The following is a 24,089-nucleotide window of genomic DNA, read 5'->3' as shown; positions in this document are numbered from 1 at the left end:
AGTTTCAGAACTCATTCACTATTACATTTTTCATTTCTTTCCAGGTCCTATCATTGGTAGAATTTCCCAATTTCAGTTCTTACTCATAAACGTTTGGTTTATTATGTATTTCCTTTGAAAGTAATATGAATATTTTTGGCCCTGAATGATTCCTGAATGTTCCTGTTTCAGTCATACGTAGTACCAACATATCTTGTTTGTTACGAGTAGGTATCATACCGGTAAATATATTGGTCTTGAATCGTGAATTTCTGACTACTCATATAAAGGAGGCTCTAGACGGTCAATCATTTTGATCAAAACCTCAAGTCATTCGATTGAGTCAAACGTGATTGATCGTGTAGGAACCTGTTTGACGCTTGAAGCGAGGCTTGATGGTGATTGATAAAATCCGTGTTCGAAACCATTGCTCACCGAAATGAACCACCAGCGAACGGACAACAAGTGTGCACTGGTCACATTTCTGATGAGAAGAAGATTTTGATCAAAATATTGAAGAGCTGATTGCAGTTGATTGAAGCGCGGGTCAATCAATTGACTCAATCGTTTGATCAAGCAGATTGAACTTAAAAGTTCACGAGGGTAGTTATGATTTTTTCGTAAAATAGACTTGAGAAACCGCTTTTGGATAACTTCCAGTGTAAGAAGATATGAAGGCTCTGTATATCCCATGCCAGATTTGGTTTCACCAGACTTTTACAGAGCATTATTTTTTGTTTTCTTTCTGAAACGCCTGCTGCTTTTCGAATTTGCAAAAATAATATCTCAAGTTTTCCATAATACGTCTCATATGGTGACCCAATGGAGATGGCAATTCATTATAATGCCAATATAATTAATTTTTTGTCAGATTTCACCACTGCTTCAAAGAATAACACATCGAACACATCATAGCTACTACGAAAAATGTGAAATTTTATTTGAAATTGGCTGATAGTCTTTTTGTCACTACAGATGAACTGTGTCATAGGCGAGGCTGACGACTTTTGAATGAGCTTTGATCAAAACTGTAATTTGAATATAATATATTGAATATCTCAAAATAAGCATATGTCACAAAAAGGATTTGAAGCTTTATAACTTCTGTTTATTATATGTAAGCGCTTTCGATAGCTGGCAGTGTTATCATCTTCTTGACTATACTCAAACTGCACGTTTCTTTCTCTTGTTTGTTTTTTTATGCGGTTAGAACGCCTCAGTACAGGTACTGCTGGTAAATTTGCCTGTATTTAGGTTACATCAGGTAATACGCTTCATGTTGGATTTTCTCTCATATACCAAATAGCGAACGAGAACGGACAGACAATAGACAAATTAGAAAATAGAATCAAACAAAAAATAGAGAACAAGGATCAAACTAGTCCAACAGATAAAACAACACAACGATGGACTGCACACACATACGTAGGTCACCAAATCAAAAAACTAACAAACATCAACCTGAACATCAACATCACATACATGTACCGATGACGGTGCCCAAACTCCACATCAAACAGTGACTTTTTCGGGATGCATTGGACGCTCTCGGATCCCATGTGGATTGGTATCGTTCCAAACTTGAAAGTTTCGGTTGTTCGCGTATACATTCATTCAAAAATGGGTCTCATCGCTGAAGATGATTTTCTGATGGAAATTAGAGTCAATTGCTGACTGCTCCAGAGTCCATTTGGCGAATACACGTCTTTGTCTATAGTCATTTACCTTCAGTTCTTGGGTCAGTTGAATTTTGTAGGGGTGCAGGTCCAAGTCACGACGCAAAATTCACCAAGTTGTGTCCTGCGAAAGGCCAAGTTCTTGTGAGCAACGTGGCCACGTTTTCGGCAGATCTTGCATTTTGTCGGCGTACGGGTGTTGATGGATCGTTTACTGAACCAGCGGATTTAAATTTACCCACCACACCGCGAATAGTCCTCTCGGTAGGACGATTATGGTGAAGCACGTAATACGTTGCTCGAACAGAACACCCACATTTGAGAGATGTAGCTTCAACATAAGGGCCATTATCAATTGTCCAATTTCGGAAGTCCCTTTTGGAAGACCCTATATAGTTGAGCTGACTAGAATGAAAATGGTGAGATTCACTCACAATGATTGGTGTAATTCAAATTTTTGTAAAACGACCAGTAGAAAAATGGGGGTAACATATCTTGAATACGGTTTTATTGTATTTTGAGTTGTATATCATCAATAGAAAAGTTGCAAGAAGCTACAAAGCAATACCTTTTTGTAAAGAACTCGGATTCTCAAATTTTCGATTACACCACTTTTATTCTGAGTAGCTCAAATAAAATAATATGATTTCATAAATTACACCGCACGATTTGATCTCCACAACCTTTTTTTGAAAAATATATCACGACATGTTTCGCTAACACATTATATTTATCAATTATAATTTGAATACTACAAGTTGAAGAAGCAACTTGTTCTATTCAAATCACTGTTTATGTATAATATTCATATACTACTGGTAACCATAATTGAGACTACCTCCAACAAATTACCTAAACCTCTACCTGGGGTACCTCTTTAGTTATGATCACCTGAAGCATATTACCTCACTTCTTCATCAATAATAATTCTTTCTTGGTTTTTCTAAGAAAACAAGTTCAATAATGGTGATCTACTCAAATCCAGTTGGTCATTCGATGAAATGTTTGAATTTTTGAGTTTATTCATTTTCATTTCTTCCAAGTGATTTAGTTTCAACCCTCTATTTTCTATGAGTGAAATTTCGTACTCTTCGTTGAAGATATGATTTTCTTTTGAAAGATGAATTGAATATATTGAACTGGTTTTCTTATATGCATAGCTCATATGATGTTCCTGGATTCGATTCCTAAATGTTCTGCCAGTTTGACACGTTCCACATTTTAATTTATATACTCCTGATTTCTTGAATTTGGATGTTTCATCTTTATTATCATCAACTGATTTACCCAACGTTTTACTTGTTCTTTATGCAATTTTAATATCTTGGTTCCTCAAAAATGAAGCCGCTTTTTTCGTTGTTTGTCCAAAATACGTTAAAGCTCTATAATTTTGATTATCTTACTTAACTTATCAATGGAAAAAAAGTCTCGAATCGCTTTTGCGTAGACTTTTTTGGGAAGTATTTTGCCTACTAATTCGGCTGAAACCCATTGTTTACTGCAATTTGCTTGATAATATTAAGTTCTTCATTGAAATTAACTATTGAAAGAGAAACATTGACTAATCTGTGAATCATACTATTATAAGCTGCTACTTTGTAGCTACAAAGTCTATATAATATAAGTACTTTTGAAGCATTTTAACAGAATAACCCTGCTGAAATCCATAGGTTTGTGCGACTTTATTCTTGAAAAGAAATACCAAAAGGTTTGAAATACATTTAAATCTCCACATAATACCACACACCCACTTCAAAGCATTCCTTTAACTTCCATGTAATCAACAAGGAGATTGCAACAAAAACTGATGTCGACGGTAAAAAGCAACAGTGATCGCTCTAGGCAAGCGTGTGTAACGGTTAATCTGGTTTCCAAATAGATATATGCAATTATACACTGGTTCATTAAAGTTTTGTTCTACTATTTATGCTTGTTTGGTATTCCGCTTGATGATACACGACGCGATGTTGCCTGCAATATTTATAAGGCGTTCATGAAACTGAAAAACAGGAAGATTATTATAGACTATTTTCCATTCACAATTAATACCGTGTAGATATTAACAAGTCACTTTTTCATTGGATTTATTATCTTCCGTAATACGTGATTGATTGCAGGTGTCAGTAGAAGAGAATTATTAATAAAATCACACAATTCATCCTTTAACAAGTTCGAAGACAGAAATGATAGTCATTCGATATGGATAAGAAATTCTGAAGACAGTGAGAAAAGTATAATGAAGGAAAAAGTAGGTATAGGTGTTATGTTGGAATTGTGGTTTAATTCCAATGAAATACAAATTTTTAGTTTTTGGAGAAATATTCCATAACTCATTGAAACATTTCTTGAAAGTGTTTAAATAGAATTGTTTTTTATAGGCATTCAATATACATTATTATCCAGAAAAAATAGTATGCAGGGCGGGCCGTCGAAAATTTGACGTGGAGGTTTTGGGTACTCATCTTGCAAATCCGAAAAACCGCTCAGATAGGTCGATTTTCATTGGGACGGGGACATTTTTCCCCATTTACAGCGTCTTCACTTCAACCCCGGAGGGGTGAACAACCCTTGGAATGTTAATAGGGAATAGGGGGCGAGTCGCACATCGTTTGAAAGATTTCGGAATTCCCTAAACAATGCTGTATATTTTTTAAAATTTGGACGTATTTAAAAGAGTTTTTTCCGATAATTAACTTTTTCAATATTGTTAATATCAACAAATTGTTGTACGCCACTGCTCAGTTGGAATATATTTTGAACTCTTTCATTTGTTTCTTAGGCTACTTTTTTCATTTCTTTTCTGATAAGGGGACTATTACAACTGAGAAATGTTTAAAAATGCTGTTTCTATTTCTCATTCTAATGTTAAAAGTGATATCTTCCTACATTATTACTAGTAGTGAGTGCCGTAAAGTATTGCTGAAGAAACAATGGTTTACACAACTGCAGAGAGGGTTGAGTTGATTGAACTGTACTATGGAAATAGACGTTGTGCTGCGAGAACCGCTGAACTGTTCAATCAACATGGGAAGAATGTGTCGCGACAGTATGTTTTCGATTTAATTGCAAAATTTCGCTCAACTGGATCTCCAGCAAATAAAAAACAGCAAATAGAACCACCAGTAACAAATGAGGAGACACAAGTGGCAATTCTGGGTCATGTTGTGCTTGACCATTCTTTGAGCAAAAGAAAGTTAGCATTTCTTTCCGGGGTGTCATGAACTAGCATTCGGCTTATTTCAAAAACCCACAAAATGCATCCTTACAAGAATAAATTAACGCAAGAACTGAATGAAGATGATTTCGATCGACGCTTGCAATTTTGCGAGTTGGTTAGTGAACGAGCGGTGGAAAATCCACATTTCATTTCAAACATTTACTTCACTGATGAATGTTCTTTTTTTCCAAATGGCACAGTTAGTCGCCATAATTGTCGCTATTAGGTGACACAAAAATTAAATGTATGGGCTGGAATTTTTGGTAACCGTATTGTTGGCCCATTGCTTTTAGAAGGCAATTTAACCGGACAAATGTATCTGGAGCTTCTGGCAGAAACTAATAACTCCTTCTCACTGATATTATTGAAAATGATCACAATTATCGGGAAGATCTATTGATATTTTAACAAGATGGGGTTCTTCCGCACTATGCCCTGCCTGTTTGGCAGTATTTAGATCATACTCTGCTGGATCACTGGATTGGGCGGCGGGGCACTATCGAACGGCCACCATGATCACCAGACCTTTCGCCGTTAGATTTCCTTCTGTGGGATAATTTGAAAAGCAGAATTTACTGTACTCCTCCTGCATCACTCGAAGATTTACGGCAACGAATCACAAACGAATACCGCTAAATCACTCCAGAAATGCTTCACAATGTTCGAGAAGGTTTCCAGCGGAATCTATATTACTGCATGGTAGCTGGAGGTGCCCATTTTGAGCATATGGTAACATGAGAATAAAGTAAGTAACTTCAACTATAAATTTAATATGGTTCGTCCAAATTAAAAAAAAAATTACCCCACTGTTTAGAGAATTCCAAGATTTTTCAAACGATGTACGACTCGCCTCCAGTTCCCTATGAAAATTCCAAGGGTTGTTCACCCCTCTGCTCCGGGGTTGAAGTGACGACGCTGTTAATGGGGAAAAAACTGTCCCCCTTCCAATAAAAATCAACCTGTCAGAGTGTTTTTCAGGATTTCCAAGATTAGTACCAAAAACCTACATGTCAAGTTTTCGATGGCCCACCCTGTATAATATACATACACGTCTATTGACATATCGTCCCTTTCCGTCCAATACACGAAAAAATATTGATGAAGATGTAAAATGATGATTTCCAGAAAACGTTATTTAAATGCTTATTTCACACTGCAAATAAAATACTTTCTATTTTTATTGTATAGCAACGACTCATTGGAAAAAACCAATAATCCAATAAATCTCGTCATCACATTTGCATTCCAGGACATCGACTGTAGATGCACATCTTCACCGGCAGCAGGAGATTGGATACCTTAATGAGGATCTAGGAGTAATTTCGAATTGGGCTGTAACCAGGTTCAATTCAATGCCACAAAAACCCAGGCATCGGTTTTCTCCAAGAAGATACATGTCTCCGAACCAGATATAATAATGTCAGGTCAGACAATTCCACTTTCTGCTTCGATAAGTTTATTGGGAGTTGAAATTGACACCAATATGTCTTGGCACAGTCATGTCGCTGGAATTGCAAAGGATGCTTCCCAAAAAATTGGAACACTGTTCCGAATCGTACACACCTCAGCAACTTTTGATGCTTTATAAAGCTCAGATCAGACCTTCTTTGGAGTATTGTTTTCATGTATAGAGCTCTGCCCCCAATCATACCCCGAAGCTGCTGGATTCCATCCAGAAAAGAGTCAACCGCCTGATTGGAGTCGAGAATCACTTGCAACCTTGATAGTCTGGAACATCTAAGAAAGGTTGGAGATTTATCTCTCTTCTATAGATACTTTCACAGGAAGTGTTCCTGTGACCTTGCACATTTGATTCCACCAAGAGTGGTACATATCAGAAATATGCGACGGACTGTGCCTGCTCATCGTTATGAGGTTCAACTTAGTACACCTCGAATTCCACTGTTCAAAAACTCCTTCATTTCGAGAACGGCGTTTATGTGGAATAAATTTCCTAAGAACTTTTTTCCAAATGAATTCAATCTCCAGCGCACAGGCACCGCTCTAAGAGCTATAGTGTTTTGTCCTGGTATATTTAAGTGTTAATGGACATCAGATACAGGTGATAGAAATGTCGGTCTCTTTGATCCTTATTTTTAGTGATAGGTATAATATAGAGATGAAAAAAAAGTAATACAGCGAAACATCGATTGTTTAAATTTTATATCTAAACCATTTTTCATCAAACTTTCGTTCAGTGAACGTTCAATTTAATTATGTGTTTTGCTTGGCTAGTCAATTTGGCTTGACAATATACTGAAATGCATAATTTGGTAGGAACAGAAATTCAAGTTTAGGTGAATATATGAATGAGAATAACAAGATTGTTATAGTGGAGGTAATGTTTGATTCACAACTCGTTTCATTCGAAAATAATATAGCTGTTCCACCTCGTCACCCATAAATAGTTGATAACTGTAATGTTGTATAAAGTCTTTCCGTCTGAGAAGTCTGCGAATCATTTTCACGTTATACTACAAAAAACAAAGTTTCATCCTTCCTAAACTATTCGGTTTGAAAAGATTTGGAAAAATCAAAGAATAGACATAACTACCTTTTTTGTACTCAAACATCCGAAAGAGAGTAGGTAGGTATTAAACAAAACATCACGAAAACAAACAACGATGATGTCATTTCATTCCAACACGAAACTGTCTGCATAAAATATTCCACATAAGCTGTACCTTTGAAGAATTTACATCTCATCAACTATTCATTCGCATTTGTTTGAGAAACAATGTCGTTGAACTGTTACATTAGAATACAATATGTGAAAGTGATATGAATTGATATGGACTACTGATTTGTTCGTGAAGTATGTAAACATAAGTTAACGAGAATATAATCCGTATTCTATACGACCACTTTGCCCGATTAAAACGGTAGAAGAAATGGTTGTGGTGATTCCATGCATCGTCATTATTTTGAAAAAACATGTAGTAAAAATATAAAAATCATTTGAAAAATACAAATCGATTTGAAAACGAAACTAACTCAAAAGAATGAAGTAATATTTTTATATATTCACCAAATCAACTTTAAGCACAAAATAAAAATGAGGTACAAAAGAAATTAGGAGGAGTTTTTTAGGTCGGAGACAGCAAAGCTATCGGGGCAAACTTTTGTATTTGATAGATAGTCAAGTTCTGACACTATAACCGTATATCGTACAATAAACCAGGTCGTCACACAACAAAGATTGATAAAAATGTATTTACAAAGGCATCTTTTTTGATCATGTTTGGAACCTATAGCCTGGCAAATCTGAATGTGCCTTTGAGATGCATGGAATTAATTTGTGCCAGAAAGTGATTTGCTGGAATGTAGAGTATAGAAATTAGAAAAATTACTTGCAACGCCGAACTTGCTTGCGTCTACTCAGCCCTAATTCTGGTTGATGATAATTTTGCCGTAACTGGCGAGAAAATCCAGATCAGCCAATGTGGACGTAGAACCATACTGGCCTGGTCTTTTTGCAAAAGCGCCAGAAGGAATCAACGTCAGGGAACTGATAACAAATATTGGGTCTGGAGTGGGAAGTGCACCCTCGGCAAGAGGTGCTGCAGCTTCAGCTGCGGTAGCAGCTGCTGCTGAGCCTGCCAAGAAGGAAAAGAAGAAGTACGAAGAACCTGAAGAGTCTGATGATGATATGGGTCTTGGACTTTTCGATTAGAGTACAAGTTTTTCAACTATGTGATATAGAAATAGATTTTTTTCTTGGGATTTGGAGGATATTCATAATTTTTTCCAAAAGAATCGAAATACCTTCCAAACTTTTCAGTTAGGAAAATAAAAATTCGGGCGCTCTCTAAAATGGTAATTTTGTGCGATTTCGTTATCTTTCAAGATTTTATATAGATTTGTATGAAATCTTTGAGAATGTCTGTATCTCTTATTCTAACCAAAATTATTGTACTTCACGTTTTGCTATCAAATCATTTCTTGTTGAGATTTCATCACTGGATATTTATACAGAGTGTCTATTTGAACACTTCACACCCTCATTATTTTCCTTCCACGAAATAATAAAGAAAATCTGGAGAGCACTTCAATTTTATTGTCAGAAGACAGTTCCAAGTTTTCTTGGTTCAACTCTCTGCCAGAGATAGGTGTCACTGTTACAATATTGATTATGGGGGTTTATTTGGCGTCTTGTCATGAAGTACTTTTGTTTTCCTTTATAATGTCACCCTCAATCATTAGTTTCTTCCTAGTAGTTTCTGAAATATCGCTTGCGAAAGTTACAGAAGTAATTAAAACTTGCACTTCACTGAAATGATTATTCTCAGAATTTTCTATATTCTTTCTGGATGAAATGAACGAATTTAGGTCAGCATGAAATCAGCTCAAGTGTGAGAAAGAATAAACGTCGAAAAAACAAAATTTCCAGATCTAATTTTCTACATGGATATTATATACAGGATGTTACCCAGAATTAAATTCAGGTACACATTTCTGTCTTCTTCTTCTCGTCATTACAATGATAACCCGGTACGAAGAATTATCACACAGATAGTTGAAATTCATTTGTTATCTGTCAAAAGAATGTATGCAGATAACAACTGTATTTCAGTTGGAACCGCTGTATGTGATATGGGTATAAGGGGGTTTCTTTCTAGAACTGTCTATACGGTTTTTGGGCTGACTTCCAGCTGCAGTGCTGGAACTATTTGAAGGATCTTCTTCTATTTCTATCTATCACTGTGTTAAGATATATATCCAGGTAAATTCTCCCGCATTTCCACTTGCTAATAATAAAGTGCATGTTAGCTATTTTGAAATGTTTTTGATGGAATCATTGCTAATTAACCACTTTGACATTCACTGTGAAGACAACACTATCACTGTCAACTGGTCTCCAGAGCAGGTGTTCATGACATGCAAAGTGAATTGAATTTTTTTTCTCGAATAGGAGGCTTGATATGAAGAGAACACAAGTGACCAAAAACTTGTACTTTCAGTTGGTTAATCTAAAGAAATGAAGAACTACAAAAAATTCAGTGGCGTTATTTTTCTTCTCGATATTGTTGGCTGTGGTGCCCACTGAGACGCCACTGGACCTAGTAAATTCGGACTATACAGGGACCTCATTACTTCAAATAACTTCAAGTAAATCGGTGTAAAGATATTTATGATATTTTATAAATACCGTTTTTTTTTTCAACTTCAAGGACCTGTATCTCAGAAACGAAGCAACTGCGGACATATATTCATAGGAACTTATTTTCTCAAAACGATCTAATGAATCACCCTCTGAATTTTGTACCGAAGTTAGGAAATACCCTGTATATTTTCCGAGTTTGTGAAATCATATTTTACTTCCGATCTTATGTTTCTTGCATATTATTTTCAATTCAATAGATTCAATGCTTTCGTCACGTTTACAAAGATTAGATCTTCTCCTCTCTCTGTCCCCTCAAAGTATTCGTGGCCTTTGCTTTCCTTTTGACGCATTTTGCTACCCACTTTGCTCCTCTTCCCAAAGGCATAGGTATGATCCCCCTTTATCTGCTTCTTTAAAAAGTTTGTCATATTGATATTTAGTGAAAACTTTTTTTTTTGGAAATGAAAGTTTATGCTGTTTAATCGATCTGTTTAAAAAAAATCTGTTTTTCCGTTAACCAGCTGTCGCACCCCTACGAACGACAACCCTCAGAAGTCGAAACTTGTGCGAGCTAAGGATTAACGAGGTCTTACCTTTTAACGTGTGATTCCTTACACAGGTTGGACGGTAGCAAGTGAAGATTGATCTTTCAGACTAGGGCTTGAACCACCGACCAACACGGCAGTCAATTCGAGTGAGTGAACAAAGCACCCACGCCGAACCGCTTGGCTACCGACTGACCGATGCTGTATCGACTGTAAATAATTTATTTAAATTATAATTCAATTATTCGAATCAGTTTGTTATGAAGAATTTCCAATTCTGGAGGTAAAATGGATCAGAACAAAATACTGTTTATTGTCGCGCTTTTCTCTCATCAAGTTAGAACGTAGTAGTAGGAGGAAAATTCGCATCTCTGCACCCCCATATTATCCTTTGGTGATTTTCTGACAATATTTTTTTCATTCAATAGTCATCCTGTAGAAATTTTAGGAAAAGTGATAAGAGAAAACTAGTGCTGTAAATGGGTGATCATTTACATATTTTTTCTGGAATATGTTTTTTTTTAATTTACATATATTCTCAATACATATTCAGTATCAATTGAGCAGAACTCAATGGGAAATGATGAAAGTAACTTGAGAGGTATGAATAAGAGAAGATAATTTTTATTTCATATTTGTAAAGTTTTTTCATTTTTTATTTCGAATATGCATTTTGAGAAGAAAGAAGGATATTTGACACTAGCTTCAAAAGAGCAAATCGAACTTGAATTGAAGGGGTTATATTTTTAAGGAGTGATTAATTTTTGGGAAAGAAAGTTTTTGGCTTTCTACTACTCCATCTTGATACAAAAAAAGAAGGATGAGGGAGTCTTCCAAAGAAAGGAAGAAAGTAACTTTATACATGGATGTGTAGATCATGCAAAGAAGTAACTTTCAGACACAAACTGAAAGGAAGTCCTCCTGAAACAGCTACTTTCATATAAACATTGAATTATACGAGAGAAAAAATTCTTTCGAAACAAATACATACGCGGTCAGTAAATGATCAGATACATAGCTAAAACGTCGGCATTGATTATAATTTTATGTATGATTTGAACCTTAACAACTAAATTTCCATCATTACAATGAAAAATAAATAGAAGAACAGGAATCCAGTAACAATTATCATAAGCAGAAGATTTAACTCAAATATTTGAGTCAAAACTATAGTCATAGTGACTTCTTTAATTTTATTTTATGATTCTTGCTTGAGAACGCTATTGCATATCGAATTACTTATCTTTTTTACTGTAATACCTTTCACAGTTAAAATGTAACACTCAACTCAATGGGTGAGTTTATAAATGAATGTTGAAGCCGAATGATTTGTACATTAAGATTTTAGGCCAGTCCATTTTTCTTTGTTGTGTGCAGCGGTATTAAGGTATGGGCCCGGGCCCAAGGCCCCGAGTTCCAAGCCCCCAAAAGTTCGTGTGATTAAAATTATAAACTATTGAAATTAAATTCAATTGAAAAATATTGAAATTCATTATGAAACGGATTATAGGCTATTGCATAACGTTTTAAGAGGATCTCCAGATTAAAATATCCGACCCGATTCTAACGCGGAACGAAAAAACGATTCGGAATCGGGTTGGAATCGCGTCAGCCCCCTTTTTGTATATCCAGTATATCGACTGAAATTTCTTGAAAAAATAATAATTTATATTTTTCAACGTATTTCTGAATGAGGTTCGAATTTGCATTTCACTGCAGCTTCCACTGCAAGGAAATCAGTTGAAGCCAGAGCCCAAAAATAAGGTATTCGTGATCAAACACAAGACAGCGCTGTTTCGATACGCCATAGTATAATCAACAACCCTTAGAATTTTCAGTGTTGGCATCCTGATTCGCCCAACTACCTGTGTTTCAAATAACTGTCCTTATATCTCACCTGAAAACTCCCGATATAACCGAGTTTTCAAACTTCACTAACATTGTAGAAATTGAAAATAATTGTAAAAAAATTGTAATGTAGTTTCAATGAAATCCTATTATATTTGATCACGTTGTTTTACTTCATTATGAATTTCGTTGTCAAATATTGGAATGTTACTTTTGTAGTGACAGACTTGAATTGGTGCAACTTTATTGATAACTGATTGATAGTTATTGAGTAAATTCAAATATATGACACTAGCATCTGTTGAATTCAAATCCCAATTACATGAAATTAAATCTATACTAATTTTATCCATATTTCGCTCACTAAGGTTTCTATAATTTTTGGTAGAACTGCTTTCATTTTCGTTATTTTTGAGACAAATAAATATCAATGAATGGTCACTTATTTTAGGGATGGGGTAGGATGGACAAAACAGTTTGCACAATTATTATCACCCTACATTTTGTTTTATAAGAGAGAGGACATTGGTAGATCAAGATTTTCAGATGATGTGGTGCTGCAGGTTTTTCCGGGTTTTCCTGCAGCTGTAAAAGTAAATGCGCCACTGGAATCAATGAGGTCGCCCCGGAGCGCCAATTACTTTTTATTGTTGTTTTTATTTTTATCGTTGTTTTGATAAAATTATTATCATTATTATCAGCTAGTACATCATCAAATAGAATCTCACGGTAATCAGTAATTTTGGTAGGATCCTGTTCTAGTTAACTCCATATTGCAAAAACATAGATTTGATCGAGGTCGAGAAGATGCGGATGACGACGCTCGCCCTGTACACCCCAGCACATCGAAAACCAATGAAAATGTTGAGAAAGTGAAGAAAATTGTTATGGAGAATCGTCGAATCACTATCAGAGAAGTTGCTGAGGATGGAGACATATCAGTTGGTTCATGTCATGCAATTTTTTCGTAAATTTGTGGCATGAAGCGTGTGGCAGAGAAGTTCGTTCCAAAATTGCTGAATTTTTACCAAAAAAAACGTTGTATGAGCATCGCTCAGAAATTGTTGAATGACATCAACAGCGATCCAGATTTGCTTAAAATGATCATAACTGGTAACGAATAATGGGTCTATGGTTATGATATCGAAATCAAAGTCCAATCGGTTCAATGGAAGAGCCCAGGAGATTCAAGACCAAAAAGGTACGTCGTATGGTCAATAAAGAGTATTACCTTGAAGTTTTGTGCCGTTTGCGAAAACTATTACGAAGAAAACGTTCGTTAATGTAAAAAAACAATTCATAGTTTCTGTATCACAATAATGCACCTACTCACTTGTCATTTTACGTAACTTTTTGTCAAAAACAACACCCTAATCATGTCTCAGCCACCGTATTCACTAGACTTGGATCCTGCTACTTTTTCCCAAGATTGAAAATATCCATAACGGGCGGAGATTAAATAGATAAAAACCGAATCGCTGAAAGAGTTTGGAGACATATTAAAAATTGCATATCAGAACAACTTCCAGGATTGGAGAAAATGCTGGCACAAATTTATTGTATCTCAGGGAAAATACTTCGAAGAGAACAGAATAGAAATTGATGAATATTATTTGGGAAAAACCAGCCCCTGCAATTTCATAAGTAAGTTAGCTTCTTGATCGCCTAACACTCCTTATTACTTCAAAATGTTGTTTATCTTCACGTTCAATGGGATTATTCATAGTTTTCACTCATTCAATTATCAACATAGTATTTTTATATTTCTTAATATTTTTTTCAAATTAATTTCTCTTGCCTAAGAAATACGTAATTACTTCTATGGCTTGAAAAGACGGATAATTGTTCATGATGATAGGCACTTGCTTGATTACCCCAGAAAATATTCAATCGATACATCAATTGTTTCCCACAGAATTCAAAGAGTGAAGGAAATTGTTTTATTTCGTTTAAAAACCTTGTGCTATACAAATAAGTTTCATTTGTATTTTTGATGACAAAGGATAAAACACTGTACAAAATTCGTTTTCTCGTTATACATCACAGATTAATTTCGAAAATCTATTTAAAAAGCTCAGTTTTTATAATACTTCAATAAATCATCAATAACTGTTTAAATTGAATGTTCAAATTGAAAATAAATTCGTCTTGAAGATTGCCCATAAAAAATAAATTGTCTGAATCTATTCAACATACTCAGAGTTTGACGGTTTGTTAAATTGAGTGAGAAAAAACGCAGCCACAAAGTGATTATGGGTAGAATGAGATTTTAAATATCCTTGTTAAAGTTTTGTATAATAATCTGTCTGCGGCTGGTAAGATAGTAAAGCAAATCATTCACATCAGCTTGATTCTTCATGGTGAATATATATTCAGTTCGTTGAGAACCAATTTATTTTCGTTCAGATATTAGGAAGATCGTGTTTTGCACGAATAATGGTCTGTTTTTGAAGAAGTAATTAATAGCGTTGATGTCTGATTAAAGCCACTCTAATAACTTTTCAACTGATTTCAAAGACTAGATGTTGCAGTTTCTATTTCTAAGTTATGCAAAAAAATAGATTCAATATTTTTTCTTTATTGTTGTAGGGACAAAACTTTTCAATGGACAAATAGGAAGCCAAAGTGTTTTTGCCCAAAAATTGATATATCCTGGAAAATATTTCCTCTTTAATTAATTGAAATTCCTATGGCAAATTTCATGAAGAATTTTAAGTGATGCTTTTCATTATTTTTTCCACTTTCTGTTTTATAATGGAATAGTAGAAAGTTTTATCCTCAAGAGTGATTTCTTGCAGAAATTATTTCCTTTTCAATCAGTCTGAATTTTCATGACTGTGAATAGCTGTGTATAGCTGTATGAATATTCGAACTGTCATTACATCAAAAACTGACACAAGGATAGAGTGAATGGAAGTTATCGAAAAGGATTCTAACAATTGTTTTTACTCGAAACTTACAATTTCATACACCTGTAGTTTTGTTCGATAATTGTTCTCGTTTCGCCAAAATTATCCCTCTTTTTCAGTACAATAATGGAAGAATAGGAACTTTCAGATTGAGATATACATCGCTAAATTGTCACTGTTAGGAAATGAACGATACTGTTCAATCAAATTGACAACTTTTGAAAAAATCAAATCAAATCAGTTTGTAGTCCACTCTTAGTAATTCATTTGCTCATGTTAACATGTTTTTCCACCATAATACAGGCTGATTCACGGTGGATGGCACATTAGACGTTTCTGGTGAACCAGACAACGGATCACTTTGAAAATTTAATGGGGGGCATATTCGGACATTCTCTAGCCAACTAAAATGTTTTCGACAATGCGGCGTTGCCGCTTCTATTAGAAAGCAGTAGCAACTTTGATTTTTCAAATGAAACACTCTGTATATAATATCATTTTTAGAATCTCCAATGATTGCTCGACAACTTTTCTTGATATTTCCCTATACCTATCTGTTACCGTTTTCGAAATGAAAATTTATTTCAATATTTTTCTTCGAAAATCATGACTTCTAAAAATGCCGATATCTTTTAGTTAAGAAGTACTATGATATCGAAATTTGGTTTGGAGTTAGGTGATACTTGGACACTTCCCACACGTCAGCCTAATCTCCGTTACTTCAATACAGGGTGGTAAAAAAATACAGTTTTTTCGTTTGCTTGAAAAAGTTGCTGAAATTTGATTATTTTGAATGGAACACCCTGTATATTATTGAAAATTCGGAAAGCTGCTGAAATTTGCTTTCTTTCTATGCATATCATACCTATACCTAACTAGTCAAGTTTCGGACTTATGAACATTTATTTGTGAAAATGTCCCTTCAGAATGGTATTTCCATTCGGTATTTGGTAAGCAGGCCATGATTACTATTTGACAGTAACGTTGTGACATTCTCCTAATAATATCGACATTTTCGTCACTTCAGAAGTTGCAAATACCTTCAAAACGATGGAACAAAACTATTCAAACGAAGTTCTCATGAATTTGTTTATTATTTTTGGACAGTGTGACAAAATTATATTTATACGAATTCAGAACAATTTCAATGCATTTGGATCAACTTTAAAAGCACCAAGAAACTTGCCTCGACCCGTAACTTTCGACAACAAGCAGATTAATGTCTTAGCATATTTTCACGCATTTTCCGAGTCATCGATAAGAAGTGCTGAAGAAGATTTGGGTATAAAATATTCATCGGTTCAAAGAATCTTGCGAAGACATAAAATGCATGATTATAAATTCACCAAATTTCAAGCAATGAAGCCTCAAGATCCTCAACAGAGAGTAGAATTTTGTGAAATGTTATTGACACGCATTCAAGAAGATCCACTTTTATTAAATAAAATTATTTGGACTGATGAATCGAAATTTTCGAGAGAAGGGATTTTCAATAGAAAAAATCGTCATTATTGGTCCAGTGAAAATCCTCACGTCACAAAAGAAGCCGGATTTCAAGAAAAATTTAGTTTTAATGTCTTCTGCATGTTGATGGACAATAAATTGAGGTACGTGATATACGAGGAGTCATTAACATCCAGAAGCTACCTGAATATTTTGGAGAATACTGTAGACAGTTTCGTGGATAATCTGCCACTCGAAGATTATCGAAACTGTTGGTACCAACTAGACGGAGCTCCTGCACATTGCACAAGAGAAGTGAGCGCAGAACTGGATAGACTATTTGACGATCGGTGGATGAGGCGCTTGGGACCATGGAATTGGCCAGCGAGATCACCCGATCTTAATCCATTAGATTTTTATTTGTGGGGAAGGTTTAAAGAAAAAGTTTACAAAATACCCGTGCGTTCGAGAGATGAATTGTTAGAAAGGATTGCCCAAACATTTGAAGATTTGGATCCCAATGAAATCAGATCTGCCACCACGAAAGCACTAAACACCCGCATTTCAAAGTGTTTGGAAGTGAACGGCCAGCGATTCGAACATATTTTGAAATATTCCACATGATTGTTTTACTTTTTTATAATTATTCATATCAATATTTCCAATTTCAAGTTTCTTGGTGCTTTTTTAAAGTTTATCCAAACATATTGAAATTGTTCTGAATTCGTATAAATTTCTTGAGGTTCATTGACGGTAGATTTGGATACATTTCATTGAACTTTCTACATGTTCTGCTGATAATTTTGTCACACTGTCCAAAAATAATAAACAAATTCATAAGAACTTCGTTTGAATAGTTTTGTTCCATCGTTTTGAAGGTATTTGCAACTTCTGTCACAACGCTACTGTCAAATAGTAATCATGGCCTGCTTACCAAATACCGAATGGAAATACCATTCTGAAGGGACATTTTCACAAATAAATGTTCATAAGTCCGAAACTTGTCTAGTTAGGTATAGGTATGATATACATAGAAAGAAAGCAAATTTCAGCAGCTTTCCGAATTTTTAATAATATATAGGGTGTTCTATTCAAAATAATCAAATTTCAGCAACTTTTTCAAGCAAACGAAAAAACTGTATTTTTTTACCACCCTGTATTGAAGTAACGGAGATTAGGTTGACGTGTGGGAAGTGTCCAAGTATCACCTAACTCCAAACCAAATTTCGATATCATAGTACTTCTTAACTAAAAGATATCGGCATTTTTAGAAGTCATGATTTTCGAAGAAAAAAATTGAAATTAATTTTTATTTCGAAAACGGTAACAGATAGGTATAGGGAAATATCAAAGAAAGTTGTCGGGCAATTGTTGGAAATTCCAAAAATAATATTATATACAGAGTGTTTCATTTGAAAAATCAAAGTTGCTACTGTTTTCTAATAGAAGCGGCAACACCGCATTGTCGAAAATATTCTAGTTGGCTAGAGAATATCCGAATATGCCCTCCATTAAATTTTCAAAGTGATCCGTTGTCTGGTTCACCAGAAACGTCTAATGTGCCATCCACCGTGAATCAGCCTGTATATTTCAGGCAGAATATGCAGAAGTTTATGAATACAGATTCATTTACAATGAAAAAATAGGCCAAAGAGGAAATAATGAATGAATAATAATGAAGTGCTTTGATTTTTTCCTCTTATTTCATTACTGTCTGCATTATATGCAAATTTCAACATTTTGACCTAAATAAATGAGAAGTCTGTTAAAATAGAAAGCTGAAATAATAATTTCTGAATCATACTGTCGTTATCTACTGATTGTAGTTTAGTTTTGTATTGTATAGTTGGTAAAATTGTATGGTTGGTAAAAAGTTAGTAGTATGACAGATAATAAAAAGTAGTAATTTTGATGATTGCTCCGCAGTATCATTTTATATTATTCAAAACAGTAAAAATAGAATAGAGGCAATATAGTAAAATCTATCAGGTTATGGGCCCAGATGCTCCAAAAGTAAATAGTGGAAGCGATCTGAAAAACTAAAACGTAAAAAACGACAAAATGTAAGAACTATAATATCGAAAAATGGCCGCCAACAACACGACAATGGAAGAGTTGTCATCGATTGAAAAACTGAGTGATGGTGAATCATTTCAATTATGGAAATTTCAAACTACAGTAATCTTCAAGTCACAAGGCGTTTGGGAAATAGTTAATGGAGAATTATTGGCAGAAAATATTACCGATGCAGAAAAAAAAGCTGATTGGATGAAAAAGGACGCCAAAGGTTAAAGAGTAATAATCACAACAGTCGATAAAAAAATATTAATGCATATATATTAAACTGCAAAACATCATATGAAATGTATCAAAAACTACACAACATCTATGAAAAGGACTCAGAAGATCAGAAATGCACCCTTCTACGAGAATTCTTCAACTTCTCCTATACAAATATTTCAACACTGCTTGGGACTCTTCTCCGAGCTCAGATAGAACACTCACAAAACTAACATCAAGACTGATTGCTGAAGAAGCCAGAAGTAAAAATAACGAAGAAGAAGGGGCAGTTGCGTTCAAAACCTATGAAGAAAAGAAAGGAGGATATAAATCACACAATTCCAGAACAAGAACCACAGAAAAGGTGAAATGTTATAAATGTAATAATTTTGGCACTTTGCAAAATCGTGCACGAAAAATACTGAAAATCAGCGGAGGAACTGTTTCATCTGTAAAAAAACCAATCATGTTGAAGAAGATTGTTTTTTTCGAAAAAGGAAAGATGACAGAAAAGTTGCATTTTTGACAGAAGGCGAAATAAAAACAAAAGAAACATTGAAAAACTTTGTGGTAGATTCAGGGTCGTCAAGTCACATGTGTAATGATATAAAAATATTCAATGATTTGGAAGAAACTACATCCAAAATATTAGTTGCTAAAAAAGGTGAAGATATGAAAAGTTTTGGTATTGGCTCTATTGAAGGAAATGACTGTGTTTTAAATGATGTTCTTTACATCCCAGAACTAAGTAAAAACCTTATTTCAGTCAACGCAATCACTGAAAAGGAAGGAAAAGTAATATTCGAAAAGGAAAAAGTAACCATAATAAACAACAACAAAAAAATTCTTGAAGGACAGAAAAAAGAAAATGGACTTTACGTAGTGAATTTGCACAATAATTCAGAAAGTTTATTTACTGAGAAAGAAGAAAATGCTGAACTATGGCACCGAAAATTGGATCATTTAAGTATTATTAATATTAAAAAACTTCTGGATCTTTCTACAGGGATAAATATTAGTAAAGCAGACTGTGAAAAAATAGGCTAACCATGTAAAACATGTTTGGAAGCAAAACAAACACGACTTCCATTCAACAAAATCAGATCAAGAGCAATGAGACCACTTGAAATAATTCATGCGGATTTGTGTGGACCTATTGATCCTGTTACTTGGGATAATAAAAGGTACATTTTAACCTTCTTAGATGACTTTACCCACTTCACTATGGTTTACTTATTGAAAAATAAGTGTGAAGTTTTAGATTATCTGAAACAATATGTACTTGAAGTAGAAGCTTACCATAATCTTAAAGTATCAAAAATAAGAAGTGATAATGGAGGTGAATATCTTGACTCAGACCTCAAAAATTGGTACAAATGTAAGGGAATCATCATGGACACCACAATACCCCACTCTCCTCAGCTGAATGGAAAAGCAGAGAGATTAAATAGAACAATTATGGAAAAGGCGAGAGCGTTAATCTTTGACTCTGGCCTTGATAAAGGTTTTTGGGGCGAAGCTGTAAGATTTGCTGTTTATCTGCTGAATAGATATCCAACTGAAACGATAAATGTAACACCAGCTGAAAAATGGACTAATAAAGTACCAAATTTGTCAGATCTGCACTTATTTGGGTGTAAAGCACATGCAAACGTACTTGATTATTTAAAGAAACTGGACGCAAGGAGTAAACAATATATTCTCATTGGATATTCCCCAACAGGATACCGTTTGTGGGACAATGAAAAAGGTAAAATAATTATACATAGTGATGTTATTTTTGAAGACAAGATTGATAGCAACTTACTGGATAAAAAGGATGTATATAAATATAGAATGGGTAGATGATGAATGTAAGAAACTGACAGATCCAGAAATACCAGTAAATGAGAATAACGATTTGGAATCAGAAAACGAATCGGACCCAGAAAATAGAGAAGAAACAAAGACTGAAGAAGAATTTTATGAAAACAATGAAATGTTAAGATTCAGAGAAGGCCAAACAACTGTCAGAGGAAAAGATGTAAGAGCACCAAAAAAATACGATGATTATGTACTTCTAACTTATGAAGAAGCAATAAATAGTGAAGAAAAAGACAAATGGTTGAAAGCAATAGAAGACGAAAAAGAATCACTAAAGAAAAACAACACATGGGTGTTCGTGAATGAACATGAAGTGAAAGATAAGAAGATTTTGTCGAGTAAATGGGTTTTCAAAGTAAAAGAAAATGGAAGATACAAAGCGAGACTTGTTGTACGAGGCTGTGAGCAAAAATATGGTCTGGATTACAAAGAAACATTCAGTCCCGTGGTAAATATGAGCTCTTTGAGAATTTTATTTGCATTAGCAGCTCACAACAACTATATTATCGAAAAATTTGATGTAAAAACTGCATTTCTCTATGGAGAATTGTCTGAAGAGATCTATATGAAGATACCAGAAGGCTATTCCGAAGAAAACAAGGTATGCAAACTCAAAAAATCCCTTTATGGCCTAAAACAGGCCCCCTTAGAGTGGAATAAAACTTTTACCAATTTTTTGAGACTAAACGGGCTTCGCATTCTCAAAAGTGAGAACTGCATATTTTTAAATGATACCGGTTCACTTATGCTTGCCATATACGTGGACGATGGAATATTGATCGGACAGAATGAAGAAGAAATGAATGATCTCTTGAAAAACTTAGACAAAAAATTCGAAACTGTTTCAGAAGATAATCCGAAATTCTTTCTTGGTCTAGAAATTGAAAAGAAAGCAGATTCAATAATCATAAGTCAAGAAAATTATGTAAATAATGTTTTGAAATCATTTGATATGGAAAATGCGAAACCGGCTAAAACACCTGTAGCGACTGATACAAAAGACGAAAGTGTATTTAACACAAACTTTCCCTACCGAAACTTAATAGGAAGTTTGCTTTACCTTTCAAACAAAACTCGCCCTGACATCTCATATGCTGTGGGATATGGAAGTAGAAGAATGGAAAATCCAACAAATAAAGATATATCCAATATGAAGAGAGTGCTCCGATACCTGAAAGGAACAAAAAATCTAGGTATTGCATATTGCGCAACATATGGAATAAATGAAATAACTGCTTACAGTGACAGTGACTTTGCGGGTGACACTGAAACACGAAAAAGCACCTCAGGCTATGTAATCATGTTTTGTGGTGGCCCTATTTCTTGGTGTTCAAGAAAACTGCCAATAGTATCACTATCCAGTACTGAAGCAGAATACATTGCTGCTGCAGAGTGTGTCAAGGAACTAGTATATTTGAAACATTTAATTGAAGAACTCACAAATGTTGAAGTGAGAATAAAATTGAACGTGGATAATCAAAGTGCTATAAAAATAATTGAAAATAATCAGTGCAATAAACGTTCTAAACACATAGACGTTAGGTTCCATTTCATAAATGAGAAAATCAAAGAAGGTTTAATAAGTATTTTGTATTGTTCAACTGACATGCAAACTGCTGATATATTCACAAAACCTTTGGATGTAAACAAATTTCAAAGATTCAGGAATACATTGATGTGTGGTATTCCAGAATAACTTTATGTATTTGTCCTTTTGTTGAATTACTTTTATATTGTTAATTTGACCCAATGATTCAGTAATTATTAAGAGAAGGTGTTAAAATAGAAAGCTGAAATAATAATTTCTGAATCATACTGTCGTTATCTACTGATTGTAGTTTAGTTTTGTATTGTATAGTTGGTAAAATTGTATGGTTGGTAAAAAGTTAGCAGTATGACAGATAATAAAAAGTAGTAATTTTGATGATTGCTCCGCAGTATCATTTTATATTATTCAAAACAGTAAAAATAGAATAGAGGCAATATAGTAAAATCTATCAAAGTCTGACCTGAGCTTCTCAATTTACTGTCCTACTACAAATGTCTCGCACTAGTGTACAAAGTGCAATCACTTGACAATTGTATCTGTATCTGTAGAGTAGGGAGGGTGATTATAGGCCCACATAACTAAGGCCACATGTGACCCATTGTACATCCTCCCAAAGAATTGTCCTCATAGGTCATGGTCCATTCTGTCCTTTCCAGGATAGTGGACAAGTCACTAGGAGACATCTCCTTCATATCGGCAGGTGTAGGCCAAGACTCGCCTAACACACATAAGACGTGCCTGACAGTTTTATCTTCCTGTTCACACCTCCTACACACACATCCTAGAAATTCTATTGTCGAGCGTAGATTTTTCCTGGTCATCGCCAGATATTCCTTCGGCGCCAGCTTCCCAGGGTCGGCCAGGGTGATCCTGGCAAGATTGCATCCTTTGATTCAATCCCATGTCTTTAGGAATTGAGCATGAATGTGACGTTTGGCTAGTTTCGCAATTATCAAAGTCACCAGGCCGTAGGTGCCACTGGTTCCTAAAATTCTTAGTCGAGCCGCTTCCTTGGCTGAAGAGTGGGCAATGTCGATACCTTTACTCCTGTTGTGCCCTTCAATCCACCTCATGATAATGTTATCTACTGAGGCTTTGGCTAAATGTTGGTAGCACTCTAGTACTAGGACTGAGGTAACATATTGTCTGTTCAAGGTTGATAGAGTTTGTCTGCTATCAGTGCAGATTATTATGTTTTTGCCAGAAATTCCTTTCCTGGTTATTTCTTTTGTGGCGATTGAGATACCAGCCAGTTCTACCACGCTGGTATTTTTCCAATTACCCACTCAATCCTGAGGCTTGTTGATCTGGAGTACACTCCACTTCCTGAGCCTTCTTTGGGTTTCGAGCCGTCTGAATATATGCATATTGCATTTGTAGCATTTGACTCTGTGTTCTGTTTTATTTGTATTCTGTAGGGTTTATTAAATACAAACCTGGGTTCAATTGCATCACTGGTTGCCTGCATCATTTTTCAGAAGTTAACACCTCCTTTTCAATTTATCAATCTGATTGGCTACTCTTTAGTTGCATCCAAATCATGTACTGAGTGTTATTACCATTTTTCAGATAAAATTCCTAATGTCAGTGTTAATTGAATTTTTGTTATTAATTTGTAGTGTAAATCTGTTTTATTGTATGTTATTATGTTGTATTAATGTCTTTACTGTTTTCAG

At 34.7% G+C, this 24,089-nt stretch overlaps 1 pseudogene; it reads left to right on the top strand.

Moving 5' to 3' along the window:
• The first annotated feature begins 5,568 nt into the window (after positions 1-5,568).
• Positions 5,569-8,545, top strand: LOC111507139 (large ribosomal subunit protein P1-like; annotated as a pseudogene).
• The last annotated feature ends 15,544 nt before the right edge of the window (positions 8,546-24,089 follow it).

This window comes from Leptinotarsa decemlineata, unplaced genomic scaffold (genome assembly GCF_025532065.1).
Source record: "Leptinotarsa decemlineata unplaced genomic scaffold, Ldec_3_MD MMD2_tig00000576_RagTag_RagTag, whole genome shotgun sequence".
Taxonomy (NCBI): domain Eukaryota; kingdom Metazoa; phylum Arthropoda; class Insecta; order Coleoptera; family Chrysomelidae; genus Leptinotarsa; species Leptinotarsa decemlineata.
Note: the sequence above shows the minus strand (reverse complement) of the source record. Positions and strands in the feature narration are given on the sequence as shown.